Source organism: Phyllostomus hastatus, unplaced genomic scaffold (assembly GCF_019186645.2).
Source record: "Phyllostomus hastatus isolate PE091 unplaced genomic scaffold, TTU_PhHast_1.1 phas_contig_86, whole genome shotgun sequence".
Lineage (NCBI taxonomy): Eukaryota > Metazoa > Chordata > Mammalia > Chiroptera > Phyllostomidae > Phyllostomus > Phyllostomus hastatus.
The window spans coordinates 26014222-26028215 of NW_025333977.1; positions in this window are offsets into that span (position 1 = coordinate 26014222).

The window sequence follows — 13994 nt, forward strand, 5'->3', positions numbered from 1 at the left end:
AGAAAGAAAATGTAACTTGATGCTATAGTTTTATTCTAAAGAATTGATTATAAATCATAGCACAATTGATTACAAATCATAATTGGTATGATTTCTCCATTGTTTCTCCATTACCAATTTCACATTCATTTCATTCCAGCCAGAACCTAACCTTTTTGTCTGCTTGTCCAGAAGCATGTAAAACTCAAACTGCTATCAATAGCCATTCTTATGTGCCCTGGTGAAAGCATTTCTCTTTGGGGTACTGTATTAGTTATCTATTGTTGCATAAAAATTTATCCTAGAACTCAGCAACTTGAAACAATATTTATTATATTATAGAATTCAGGTGCAATGTAGTTGGATCCCCTGATTCAGGATATCTTACAAGGCTGCAAAGGAGGTTTTGGCTGGGTTTTGGGAGGCCTAGAGTCTTTAGTGGAGAAAGATCTACTTTTAAGCTAAATTACCATTTTCCACTTTTTCTTGAGAGGAAATGTGGCCTGAATTAACAATTCACAAACAGAGATTGATGGTTTCTCTAAAGTCAAGAATCTTGGAATTATTTAGTTGATGGATCACTTCAAATAAGTCTACAGATAGATATTTGGCCTTAACTTTCAGAACAGGTTCAGAGTATAAGAATATTTGAGGCCTATGTAAATATTCTTTTTTAAAAAATGCCTCAACTTTAGCAGAGCTTGTTCATTATCAGAGCAAAACGGTAAATTGTTTTGTGGAGGTCAGTAGGCTTTCTTTCCCAGTCTCCACATTAACTCCTATGCTCACTCAATAGGCTCATGAACAAATGACCAGAAATACCAGGGACAACAGGTTGAAAGGTGCCATTGTCACCACCAACAGTAAGTCCTCACTTTGACAGCAACAGGAAACAACTCTGATCTTCCAGAGCAACGCCGTTTCCTTCAGAGACCAGCCTGGTGATGATGGTGTGAGCATTTGATTCTACTGGACACTTGATGGGTAATAAGACATTTTTTTCTTCATGAAATAGACACTGAACTTAAATTTTCTCTCTCTGTCCATCAGGCTTCTACCAGCCACACACTATGTGGCCTCATTGAATGTCTTCCTATATCACCCAGTGTACCACAAAATATTTCTTCCAAGAAATTAATTTTAACCATAAAATAAAAATGTGCTACTTAGTTTTTATTGAGGTTATGTCTTCTCTTATATAATATTTCCTAGAAATAATGGGACTTTATACATTATGTGTGTGTATACAGTATATGTGTATATATATATATATATACATTTTACACTTTTCAAAGAAACATCACTATGACGATTACTATATCCCTTTTCTGCCTTTCTTTTTCAGAATTACACCAAAGAATGGCATTATTCCTGGGAAGATTTACTGTTAGATGATTAAGAAAAAATAAATTGAGCATAATTTACAGATGGCTTTACAAGCTATACCATTGCAAGCTAGATAGAGGTCACCACACTAATCTTTCACACCTGGAGCCTCAATAGTTAAAATATTGCAATACCCACAAATGTTTCTCCTGAAAGTAAAAACAATAGTGAAAGAGATGGAAAATGTACAAATTGGTTCTCTGTTTTGAGGAAATAGTCTGATAGTCCCTGTATTCCTTGCACTGCTTCGCTATGTTGGCATGTCCCTGGGTTTTCATAGAATTTGTCTCATCATCTGCCATGTATAGGTCACACAAAGTCATTCAGGACCTTCTGTGACCTGTTTTACTATTCCTATCACAATGATGGTGTTAATTATAGGAATCAGTATATTACACCATGAAATTACTGAAGGTTGAATTTTCTGCAGAGCTAAGGATTTCAAATACATCACGAGCAAGATGGTCCAAGTATAAGAAGCTTCCTTCTACCCCAAACCACAAAGCTTCTGGTATTTTTCACTTAGTGGGGCAGAATAAAACTAATTTCAAATTGAAAGCTGGATAACGTTTTCCCAGAATTACATTAACTAGGAAACAAACTGTGGGGTAGCAGCTATAATCAGATTCACTTTCTGATTAAATGGCCATAATACAATGTGATTTTTCAGGATATATATAAATTTGGACTCAATAAAAAATCTGAGGAAGATGGAGCTGTGATAAGAATCATTTTGTATCTATAAGTAACTAATGATGGTATTAAAAGTTGCTTATGGATTTATTAGTCCTTATAAAGAGGGTGACTTTACTTGACATTTTTTACCAAATACTCCCACTTTATCTTTTTTACCAAACCAATCTTCCCTTACTACACATCTCAAAGGGCCAAAGTGGAGATTCTCCTAAATCCCCTGGAGACAGCTCCTAAACATAGGTATTTTGGCTATCTACTCTGGGAAAAGATTAAAAAGAAGTGTTCAGTGTTCCACTGATCCAAAATTCCATTAATCACTAAACTTTTATGAGCTCCTACTCTGCTGTGAGATCACAGTAGAATTCTACATCCCCAGAAATATTCTGTTAGTTCACAGCTTGTAATCAATAATTTCCAAAAGGTTTTGATGTTTTCTTTCTCCCAGGACAGAGTTTCATTTGTAAATGGTTACAAATATCTAAGGCAGGATAGGAGGAATATTCATCAAACATACATTTGATATGGTTTCAGAATGTTTCCCATAGGGTCTGGCTTCCTCACAGCTCCAGAGATTCTGGATTTGAGAATTCCTTCAGATGTGAGAATTGGGAGGAAGAGTTACAACAGTCTGACATGAAGATTCAAGTCAGTTTTCTCTCATTCAACTTTTTTTTCACTGCTACCTGTTTAACAATTTAGACCCTCTTTTCACTTGAACCACCGCAAGGTAACAGTCCCAGCACTCCTTGAAGCGTCATGAGGCTGCATGACTGAATTCTAGCCAACTGAGTGTGTCCTTAAGTGATGTCCAGGACTCTAGGCCTTAGCAATAAGCTCCTTAATATTCTTTTCCCTTCTGGAGTGCCCCAGGAGCACATGGGAGCTGCATGTTGAGATAGGCAGAGGATGAAACTCTAGATCAGCCTCGATCATCCGATGTTTGTGGCACCGATATCCCTTTGGCCTTCCATCTAAGACCACCCAGGGTTGTTATTTGGGTAAGAAATAAATTTTTATTCTGTTAAAAACCATTGTATGTTAAGCATATATGTTTGAGGTGTGTATGTGTGTATTTAGCACGTTTTTCACATTTTGACCTCCCTTAAGTAATGCAAGCCTTAGTGTACTGTCCATACACTGTGATGCTATAAAACTTCATGACCAAATAGGCCCTGTCAAAGATCTAAGACCATTCTAATTACACAATTAGTTTCTTCATTTCATGGTAACCATGACAACTTTGCCTCTGATTTCTATCAGGATGCTCATTTCAACACCATCTTCTCCCACAAATGTATAGTGCTTTAAAAACAAAATAATGCAAAAACAAAAAAGCTATGAAACCACTTTGCAAATATTCTGGCATGTACCTCATTATCTATTCTGGGCCATCTTGAGGAACATAGTAAAAGAGTAGGTCAAAGTGATAAATGTTCTCTAGCATTTCTCTCTACTAAGTCTTTGAATTTCATTTTACCAAGAAAAATACCTTATTTTAACTTCATTTAGTGTACAATATCATTGAATCCAGGTTTTCGTCAATAAGCTATGTAATTAAAACATCCCCAACTGTTAGAACTAGCACAATCACTCCTGAGTATGGTATGCCCTATCATGTCTACAAATTCAGCAGATAAAAATAAAACATCTAAAGATAGTGAAATGTAAGAGATGGGTAATCAAGACAATTGTCTGTTTTTTAAAGAAATAATTTCTACAAGTTAAGGGGTACAACATTTATAGACAAAGTGAAACAGTCATAAGTGAGGGAAGAAGGAATGTTTCCAATAATAAGGGAAGTTCTGTAGGGTTTAGGATTCAGGATATACAATGTTTTCTAAATTTTTCATAAAGGCTCAACACTAGCTCTTGGAATCACACTGTGTTCTAATCAAAGCTCTAGCATTCCCAGAAGAGATCTGGTGAGTCAGTTGAATTCAACTGGTGTTACAGTTTGGCAGGCTATAGGTTGAAATTTTGCATTTGAGTCTTGGCTCCTGCAGGCCTACATCTATAGCTGTAGTATTCATAGAAAATTTTGGGATTACAGGTTATTCATTGAGAATTTAGGTTTTTGAGCTAGCTATTCCCTCTTTTTGAAGCTGTTTGTGATCCTAAAAAATACCCAACTGACTCCATTGTTCTGAAATTATTCTTTTCTTCATTACTGTTCTAAAGCAGAGGACTTTCAGTTTTATAAAGACTTATTTTCAAAGGACAATTCATTCCAGGAGAACACAGTTGATAATTTAATTAGAAAATTCATCTTTGCAAGTCACTGTCTGCCAGAATCATATCCCTGAAAACAAGAAGGATTGTATTTAGTTTCATCCCAAATCGGCAAGATAACTAATCGCAGGCCTTTTGAGCATCCACTTCATGTCCTGTACTTAAAGTACCAGTCAGCGTTCTTGATTATGAACAACAGGAACCTCTCTGATTAACCTACACAGGGAGTAAACACAGTAGGCAGCTATGGAATGGTGAAAATACCAATGGGAGTTCTGGAGAACCAGGTTTCAGACAGGACAGAGACAAAAGAAAACAAGCACAACAGAGATTCTGCCTCTGGCATGGCTGCCACTGGACATCCCCTGAGCTTCTGAGCTTTTTCCGTTGCAGTCTAAGAACTGCACCACCTAATAGCTTGCCCACATTTACCTCAGCTCCAAACTGGCAGGTACAGAGCATTTTGCTTCTGGGTAAAATGGTAACTTCGCCCTCTTTATCTTTGTGTGGGTAGTTTCTTTGGAAACTCTGTGAGGTTAAAGAATGATTGTTCAAACATAATTTGGATATTGCTTGTTCCTCTAACCAGAGAGATTTCATGTATCCTTCATCCTGTTTCCCCAAATAGTAACATTTTAAATCTATAAAACAATATCACAACAAAGATAACACACTGAACTGTCAAGACAAAGAATTTTCCATCACCATAAGGATTCTTCTGTTACTTATAGTTTCTTCATCCGGTCTTGAACTTTGTCGACCACAAGTATGTTCATTTCCATAATTTTGCCACTTAAAGAATATTGTATACATTAAATCATATAGTGTTTAACTCATAGGGATAGATTACATTTTTTCTCCTTGTATTATTGGAGTTTCATCCAAGTTGTTATGTGTATTGATAGTTCACTGCTTTTTACTGCTGAGCAGTGCTCCATTGCATGAATGAACTGCAGCCTGTTTAACCATTCACCGGTTGAAGCACAGCTGTGTTTTTCTAATTTTGGTCTACCACAAATGAAGATGCTATAAACATTCATGTACAGATTTCTGTGTGAACATAAATTTTCATATGCCTGGACTTAATGTAGAGGAGTAAAATTTCTGGATTGTATGGTAGATGAATATTTACTTTATTAAGAAACTACCAAACTGTTTTCCAGAGTGGCTGTAATATTTTTATATTTCTACCAGAATTGTAGAATGATCTAGTTTCTCTGTACCCTTGTTTTGAGTTTATTTTGTGTTTTTCTTTTTCTAGGTTTTTGAGGCGGGAGCCTGTTGGGAACCATCCTGCCTGGTATCAGAAGCTATAACCCCCACCTAGGCTAAGGCTGAGGGAGTGGCCTTGGACCGTAAGCCAGCAAGGAGACAAAAGCTTATCTCCCTGGCAGGAGCACGGCTTCTGCTGCTTCATTCATAACTGAACCCCAAAGCTTGGTCAGTTAGCCAAAGACGGGTAAGATTCCCTAAGAGGGGAATGACCTAAGACAGGCAAGATTACATGGGAGGCCCCCAAGAAAGGACTTTGGGGACTACAGCAAAAGGGGGTGATGGACCCTCGCTCCTCGGCTTTGACAAAGCCTGAGCCCTCATCATCTGGGAGATAATCTCCTTATCTCTTGGCTGCCTTACTTCCCTTGCTCCACCAAAGCCTGAAACAATGACAGGGTGGTGCAGCTCTGTGCTGAATAGGGCGGGTTCCCCAGGTGATCAGGCCTAAGAAAGAATATGTAAGATCCTGTGAAACCTGCTTTGTTTAGAATGCTCTCAGTTGAATGATAAGGGTCCAAGGAAGAAGTAAGTTTGTTTAAAGTTTTACAGCTCTTTGACCCTGACTCAAAATAGGCCTTCAGACTTCCTTGTTATCTATTGTTCGATCCTTACTTCCTAGCAATGAGTAATGAGCTTTTATGACCTGAATTCTTATTCAAACGAAGCCAATAAAAAGCCTCTCTGGAGGGGGAACTGGGCGCTCTCCCCACCAGGGAGGGTGGCCAAGCAGCGTGCTCCTCACCTGAGGAGTGTCCCTGCTGTTCCTATTCCCACACAGGACCTGGTTGTCTCTGTGTATGTTTTTCTCACGTGTTGACGAACATCCACAGCCAAGATGGACACTGCTGGCCGGTATCCTCCACAGGAGCCTATTTCTTTCTTTTTCTAAAACTTTCTATTTCTTTGCTTAGACTTTCTGTATTCTTGTTTTTATTGTGCTTATAATTGCTTATGGAAGTATTTTTTACAAAGGCTGCCTTATCTTTATAATTCTAATATTTACCACCACATTGTTTTTTATTAATTCTCTTTTAATTAAGTTAAAGATGTTGATTCTTGGTATAATGAGTGCTTTTTTTCATTGAAGTCTGTACATTTTTTATTATGAATCTCAACCTTAATTAAACCTTCTGTTTTAATTGGCTTTCTCTGACATTGCTCTGACAGGGGACAGTGCAGCAGGGCCTTATGAAGACCAGTGGAGATAGGAGTCTACATTCCCCACTACATCTCCATTTATAGTTGGTAAGGGAGGTTCTTAATTGCAGCTGAGCAGAAGTGAGACTTCTGCCTTCCTTCTACTAGGTCTTCACTGATATCTCCTTGACTTGGAGGGATAGAATTGCCTTGTTACCGTTCTCTGTGGAACCTCTAGTGGTGTTTCTGTGACTGAAGATAGAGTTACTTTATTACTATTACATAGTAGTGAAAGTTTTGATTTTCTAAGTTTCCTCTAATATCACCCAAGTGGAGAATAGCAAGGTCTCCTCATTACCAACAGGTTGGGATGAAAGCCCAGGCTCTCCATGCAGTCTCATCTGACACTTTAAGGGAAGGGAAGTTCATTACCACCAGTTTCATTACCAACTCTGTAGTCAAACTTCCCTGAAAGCAACTCCGTGGTGGTATTTAGGTGTTGATATTATTTATTACTCTATTTTGTGCCACCTCATGGAAAGGTGGGTTCCAAAACAGAGAATCACTGATATTTTTTTAAAACCTTTCTATTTAATAAGAAGTTATAAAATGGTATGAAAACTATGGCACATGACTACAAATAATAAGCACTATAAGAAAGTTGAAAACAATATGCATCAAAAGACCAGAAAAGAGAAACACATTTCTTGTTATTATGCTTAAATAGACTTTAGCAAAGAGATGACATACAAGCTAGGTCTTAAAAAGGTTAAAATTTCAAAATACAGTGATGAGGCAAGCTGTTTTTATTTGATGAAACAGAATGAGAAGTTAAGCGTACAAATATTTTTCAGTATGATCTGCAAACAATGGTGGCACTGACTTAATTAGCACACAAGAAACATGGATTGACATGCTTGTCTATAAAGGTAAAATGAGACCACATTATTGTACCCTTTATTTAGTAGTTAGCAGGAATATTTTATGACTTTTGAAGTATAGGGCAGTATTCCTATGATTTATAATGTTTCATCTGGATGGATGTGTACTATACATCAGAAGGGTAAAAGGATTGATACAAAAAGTGAAGATAAAAGCTGCCAATATAGAAACATAGAGGGTGCTTTGTAAAAAGGACCTTATATGCAGAAGTCTTGTGGTAAAAAGGGTCAAAATTGATAATAATATTAGCATTCATTTATAAAACTAAAACAAAACTATATTTGTGAATGCATCTCAACTCTAAATTTATTATTAACCTCTTTCTGGAACTCTTTTTCAAGATTTCCAAATGCTGTTGAAAATCATGATTAAGAATGTATTTACCTTTGCAAACTTTTTAGTGTTCTATGTGTAATTATCTACTCATTAGTTAATTCATGATTTCATTCATTAAAAACTAGTAATTTTCATATTCTAGATATTTCATGTGGTGCTAAAAAGACAATGATGAATAAAACACAGACCTTGCCCTCAATAGCAATACAGCTTAGGAATATACGTGTGTGTGTGTTTGTATGCACATATATAACATACATCTTAAAATATAAATTATAAAACGGTGCAAGTAGATTAATCTAAATATTTATAAAATAGTGTGAGGCAGATTGATTAATTCAGATTGGTTTATGTCTGTGTACCTTGTCTCTCTCACTGTGACATAACAAAGGCCATAAATAATTTATAAATAACAACCCAGTTCTCCAGAGACTATTTTACAATGAGGTCTAAGTTTTTCATTTTTACATTCTTTACTATCAATACAAACTAACTTATACAAGCTATAGAAAATTAGTTTTATACAAAACTAATTTTAAAGGCATTATATTTTATTATTTCAAGACAGATATTTTTTATGCAAAATAAGCCAGGTGGTGAAAGACAAATACTGTATGATCTCACCTATAAGTGGAACCTAATCAACAAAACAAACAAGTGAGCAAAATATAACCAGAGACATTGAAATTAAGAATAAACTAACAGTAACCAGAGGGGAGGTGAGAGGGGATAATGGGGGGAAAGAGGGAAGGGTCATCAAGGAGCACGAATAAAGGACCCATGGACAGAGCCAAAGTGGGGGTAGGATCAAGGGTGGGAAGTGGAGATGGCTGGGCAGGGCTGAAAGGTGGAATTGGAGACAACTGTACTTGAACAACAATAAAAACATGTGAAAGAAAAAGATGCCTGATCACATCATCACTTAATATTAGAATTGGAGAGAATTTGAAGGGAAACCGAAGCCCAGAATATTGAGACATTATTTTCCTGAATCATCCTTTCATTAGTTCATTAAACAAATATTTATTCAGCCTCTAGCAATGCCAAATTTATCTTGAATAAGGTAGGATAAAATAAATTTCTAGATATCATGTTCAGGGTAGGCAGCATTCTAAGAGAATCCCTAAGATTCCTATCCTCTTATTTACACATCCTATAAAATCTCTTTAGTGTTGGTGGACGATTGAATATGATGAGAATTATTCCCATCATTAGGTTACTGATCAGTTGACTTTGATTTAAATAACAAAAACTTACCCTGGTACCAAAGATGACGTAAACTGCCACATTTTGAGAGGAGGTGGCCACATGGTAAAGACGTGAGCACGGCCTCCAGTGCAGAGAGCAGCCCCTAGCTGATTCAGCAAGAAAACAGGGACTTCCATGAGAAAACAATGAGGAAATAAATTCTGCCAATAACTAGTAAGGTAGGAAGAGAACCTTCAGCATCAGATGAGATTATAGTCCTGGCCAGTATCTTAATCTCAGTCCAGTGATGTCCTAAAAAGAAGACAACAGCTAACACCCACTTGGACTTCTGACCCATGAATGCTGTGAACTAATAATTTGCGGGGGCTTTTTAGTACTGAAGTTGTGCTAATTTGTTATGCAGCAATAGAATACAAATGCACATACTTAACAGCCAGTATGTAAGAGGAGAGATGAAAATTTTGGTCTAATTTATATTTTTCTAGTGGTTTAAAGATAAAATAATGGCTCAGGAGAGAATAAATTAAAACAAAGGGATTTATATTGAAAGAAGAAGAGTTGAAAAAGGAATAATAAAATAAGGGTAAAGAAAAATGTCATAATTATAAAGTTTGAAAAAATTAGAAGAGTGGGAAGCTTTGGTTGGACAGCAGGCTCTGGAATGCATGAGTGAGGTGGCGACAGGATCTAAAAGCTTCCACCAGGGCCTGACAATAGAAGTTGACTGCTAAAGTGAAGTCCATGTGATGATCATTGGGATGGAGCCATTGAGTTGAAGTCATTCATGGAGATGGCAGGAGTGAGGAAGAAATAAATTATGATCCAGATACCATCATTTGTCAGTGTGAGTAAAAGGTTAGCAGAGGTCTATTACTGAAGGGAGAGTGTTATGGGCTGAATTATACACCCCCAGCTGCCACCAATTTATATATCAAAGTTCTAATACCCAGTACTTCTGAATGTATTTAGAGATAAGGTTTTTATGAAAGTAGTTGAGTTAGAATGCAGTGTTTAGGGTGGGTCCTAACCTAATATAACTGGTGTCATTATTAGAAGAGATTAGGACACACAGAGGCACAGAGGTAATGCCACGTGAAGACATAAGGAGAAGATGCAGCAACCTACAAGCGAAGGAGGAAGACCTCAGAGAAATCAAGCTGCTGGCTCTTCAGTCTTGGACTTCTAGCCTCCAGAATTGTGAAAAAATAGAATTCTATGGTTTAAACCACCCAGCCCATGGTAGTTATAATGGCAGCCTAAAACGAATACAGGACATAAAAGATACTCATTGATAGGCCCCTCAAACATCAGAATTTATTTATAAAAAGTGTATTTATTCTTACATGTTTAAACTTCAGTCACCTTCAAAGTACTCTTCATTTGATGTAATATACCTATCAAGATGTTTTTTCCACTGCTCAAAACAGTTTTTGAAGGCATCAATTTTGATGCCTTTTAGTGTTTCTGCTGTTTTTTGTTTCACCTCTCCCATACTGACAAAACATTCCCCTTTGAGGACTATTTTCATTGGGAGGAAAAGGAGCTTTGGACAAGATCAGGTGAATAGGGAGGGTGGAGCATGGGGGTCATGTCATTTTTTGGTCAAAACCTGCTGAAAACTCAGCACAGTATGAGCAGGTGCACTCATAAATCACCCATCATGAAATGCACAAACGTGTTGAAACAGTCTTCAAAAAAAATTCACTGAAGCTGAACCTCAGCTGGTCCACTGATATAGATGGGATCCTAGAACACTCACCTAATTGGGGAAGACTGCCCTCCAGAAGATAATTCCTTTTTTTTTTTTTTTGCCCTCATGCCCCTTATAATACAACTTTTGACCCTACAGTGGGTCTTGGCTAACTATACCAATTCTTGTTTGTCCACACTTGCACATAATCAGAATCAGTTATAGGAATAATCACAAAATAAAATAGCAGTTTTGTGGGTCCCACTTTTATCCCTTCTTAATTTTTCCTTTGCAATAAGATTTATCTTTACACTAACTTCCATGGATCATTAATTTTGGTTCATCACTGAACGTAGGAGGCTTTGATCCTAGAAAACATATCATCACATATTAGCAAAATACACAGAATTTAGGGGGTTTGTACAGGAGACAGAATAATTTTTTCAAAGTTGTATGTTTAAGTATACAATAGCTATTGTTTAAGGGTAGCTAAGAAAGTTTGATGACTTCTATTCCATTACCTACTCTGAAAAAAACATGGTAATTTTATTATTTTAAAGGTTCTCACAGGCTTTAAAACAATGCCTTCCAGTACCCACTTTTCAAAATGTCATTTCAGGTTGGCCCCTGGCTACCAGCCTCTCATCACTCTAAAAGAGAAGATTAATCCCCCCAAATAAATCCTCCATTATATTGGTAACTATGGCCCAAGATGAGAACATTTTTCCCAATGTATTTTTTCCCTTTGGCTTGAAGCCAAAAACAATGGCTCAGTAGAGAAGGAACTAAAAGAAGATTTATATTGAGAGAAAAAAGAAATAATATTGAAAAATGAATAATCACACTGAGGGTTAAGAAAAGTTGTATTAAGAATAAAGTTTGGGGAGATTTCTGGTGTGTGTGGATGCATGTGTGTGTAAATCCATACATATTTATGTTTACTTGTGTTCTGGGTCACAATGTGAAGTATATTTCTTATATTTAATGCCATAATATCAATACATTTAATGTTAAAGTTCTCTTTCATGTTGCAAGGGGAAGCAGATTTCTTCAATTAAAGAAAGCTCATTATCAGGATGTGCAACAGGGCCTTAAATTGGAAAGCTTCCACTAAAGCATCAATCTATATATAATACATGCTTCATTACAAAGGCGGTGCTCATCAACAACAAAGTTTTGGATTAACTAACCAAACACTGGCCATTTGACTTTGAACCCTGTTACTATTAGCAGCAGTACATGAAGGTCAGAGAGTACAGAGGATTTCCTTGGAAGGAACGATTAGGATTTCAGCCTCCCCAGCCCATACACAGGCATGTCACATACCCGAAGCCTTCCGTAATAGCAGGGCATACCTGCACTTTGCTGACAGGTCCAACATAAATGTTCCGGGGGCATAAACATGAAACTTTGGTAGAAATTTCAGTCTGAGTAGTTTTTTAAAAACCTAAAATGACCCCAGTGGACTATGGAGTAAAGCTTTGGGAGCAAAAGTGGAGAAGGTAATGGCAGTGGCCCATTTAAGGAGATGTCCTATCTACATGAAGAGAGTCACAGTCAGATTCAGCCAGACAATCTCCAGGGAATCCACAAAAGTGCCCCCATGTGAGTCAGCCTTAAATATTTGCCAGGTCCTGAGAAAATAAAACCCTGTGGCATCGGTAACCCCACAACAATAGAGAGAGGGAAATATGCGTTTACATGCTGGGCAAAGAAAAGCCAGGCAAGGCGAGGAAAGAGAAAGACCACACATTGTTCCATTGCAAGAAACTGGTTCCAGGAAGTCCTTAAATTGGAAAGCAAGTGATTGAGAAGATTTAACTTTAAATCTAGTGGTAGGTCAAAAAAAGAAAACAGTCTAGTGATGGCTCTGGTTATTACACACAACCTAACTTTTCAACTGCTTTACTGAGGCAATGCTTGCAGTTTAAAGTGATTATAGGACTTTCTTTGGAGCAATCAGAAATGTCACGGGCCTGCCTAAGCTGGTATACTGGAGCAAGAAGTGACTGTTTCCACAAAGCACATACACAATATTTTTGTGTGGGGAATACAAAAATAAAGTGGCTTTTATAATTTGTTTTCTTCAAGTCCTGCTTTGGTTAGATACATAAGAACATAAGGAAGACCTGGGGATAGTCCATTTCCCTGAAAATATAATTGTCCCCAAGGGAGCACAGCAGCTCATTTTTAATGCCTCTACTTAGCCCATCACGGGAAGGGTGTGGCCACTACTCACCGACCTGTCTGTACTGGCTGCTTCCAGGCCTTCTCTCCCTGGGATCTATTTTTCACTCATGCCCTTTGTGCATTCATGGTAGCTTCATTGCCCCCTGGCTTTGGTATACTGCTTCTGTGTGAGCATTTCGGTCTTCTGCATTCTGTACTGTTAGCTGTCCTCTCTCAAACCCTCCAAAACCATGGATTTCACCAGTAACCAGTCACTATTCAGTATAGGACCTTTTCACACACTGAACTCTCCCTTTAAGTCACTTCATGGATGCCTTAGTTCAGAGATTCTCAAAGTTTTTGCTCTCAGTACCTCTTTATATTGTTACAAATTATTGAGGATACCAAAAATATTTTGTTTATATGGTTTACATCTCTTGTTAGTTATTTGTATTAGATATTAAAACTGACACATTTAAGAATGGTTTGCTTGTTTATGTAAAAGTGACAATAAAAAGTTATTACATTTGACATGACTAGTTTATTTCTATAAAAACCTATAATTTCCAAAACAACACATTTATTAAGAAGAGTGGCATCATCTTACATTTTTGCAAAACTCTTTTTGAATTTTCATACCTGCTTCTAAATGCAATCTGTTGTGTATGTTGTTTTAATTGATGTATATGAAGGAAATCTAGCCTTACACAAATGTAATATTGGAAATGGAAGGACCTCATGGACCCTCTCAAAATTTCTTTAAGATGCCTAGGTCCTACACACACACACACACACGTGTATAGAAATGGAACTTAAGACCTGCATATTCTATTAATACAGTAAGTAGATATGACATACAATTATACATAATTATAATAAATGCCCACATATATTTATAAAATAACAAAATTGATATGATATAGTAATATTTCTCTCTACACATGAT